At 52.3% G+C, this 1593-nt stretch overlaps 1 pseudogene; it reads right to left on the bottom strand.

Annotated features, from left to right (window-relative positions):
* Positions 1 to 455: 455 nt before the first annotated feature.
* Positions 456 to 1593, bottom strand: part of LOC105744098 — a 1856-nt pseudogene continuing 718 nt past the window's right edge.

Below are 1593 nucleotides of genomic sequence, written 5' to 3'. Positions count from 1 at the left end.
ATGGGGACAGGGATTGTGAGCCTTCAGGAAAGGAGTGGAATGTGATGCTGGAATTCTAGAAAGTTCTTCATTCAGAAGTCAGTGATTCCAGTTATTAAGTTCCATCAATTACACAAGGCGACAGAGTCACTGTCAGGGCCACTTGAACTGAGTCGCTGTGAATTCCTAATGACCTGGAAGTAGTGGTTCTACAAGACACACAGTGGTCATGTGTGTGGATGATCTTTTCTGCATGTCTAAGCATGAATCTTAGGCACATAAACAGTACACTGATAAAGCTAGAATATACCTCAAATAAAACCAGAGGTATGTATACTAAGTTTTATGTCATCTGGGTCCAAAACCTTTTCAGGGTGACATTTAAAATTATAACCCAACCAGTCCAAAAAGTGAGACATTATTATCTACAGCCAGCTAGAACCCACTTTATTTACTTATTTTTCCACTGTTATAGACCATTAAATACAACACATACATAGGCCAGGGGCTGGGGAGAGCCCAGGGTCACAGGCCACAGCAGCCCTGTGGGGGGCTCAGGCTGCCACTGTCAGAGGGGCTGGGCTGGCGGAGGCCTGGCTGCTTGTGGAGGTCCGGCAGCTTGGCCAGTAGCTCCTGGAGAAGTCCTCTGTGGGGTTTTAATGACAACAGGAGGCCCTGGATCTTCTGGCTTCGCTCCTCTTCCTTTTCCAGCTGCAGGAGCTCATTAGTGTTGATCTCATCAGCATACCTGCCTTCCTGCCGTGGTACAGCTCCTCCAGTTGCCCATCGATCCACTTCTCCACGTGCCACTGAAGCTCCCGCCGGTAGTACTCCTCAGTGGTGATGCGTGCTTGTCACTTCTACAGCCCCCCCCCCCCGCCCCCTGCTGCCCCTGGTCATCGGGGCTCCCAAACTGGGACTGCAGCTTACTCAGCACGCGCTTGCCCCGCCCTCCACACTGTGCTTCTACAACCCACTTTAGAAAACACTATGGAAACCGGCTCTGGGACAGCTACTCCAAGAAATTGGACAATTGGGAGGGAGATTAAGAAGGAAGGGTGAGTGGCCTAAGGCTCTGGGAGAAGCATCTCCGTGTGGGCTCAGGCTCACCTCTGCTACAGCCTCTGCCAGGAGCCCATTCTCATCAAGTCTTGCTGTTGTGTTAATTTGACTCCCTCTAATCCAGCAGAGGATGGCCAGGTGGCTGGTCCCCCCACCTGCACAACAGGATGAGATCTGGGATGCTGGCCTTGGGCCACCTGCACTTGCTCCTGTGGCTGAGGTGGGGAGTGAGAGCCAGGAGGCAGGAGGAAGGGTGGAGGAAGGCCCAAGGGAAACACATAGGCCACTTTCCCTCCCTGTGGGCACACTACTTCCAGTAAACCACAGGACCATATCATCCTGGAGGCTAAAAGACAAGCAGGATGAAGTTCCAGGCCATGGCTCGCTTTAGCAGGCAGCTGACAGGACTTCACCTGCTCAAGTGGCAGGGTCCACAGGCCAGCTAAATGGTTTGTGGGGACACATCACAATACATCAGTAGATGACGGGTGATAGGTGAACCCCATGTCTGTGGATGGTCACTTGTGCGCCTGATAGTGGCAATCCTCAGGG

The sequence above is a fragment of the Octodon degus genome, unplaced genomic scaffold (genome assembly GCF_000260255.1).
Source record: "Octodon degus isolate 3935 unplaced genomic scaffold, OctDeg1.0 scaffold00225, whole genome shotgun sequence".
In the NCBI taxonomy this organism is placed as follows: domain Eukaryota; kingdom Metazoa; phylum Chordata; class Mammalia; order Rodentia; family Octodontidae; genus Octodon; species Octodon degus.
Note: the sequence above shows the minus strand (reverse complement) of the source record. Positions and strands in the feature narration are given on the sequence as shown.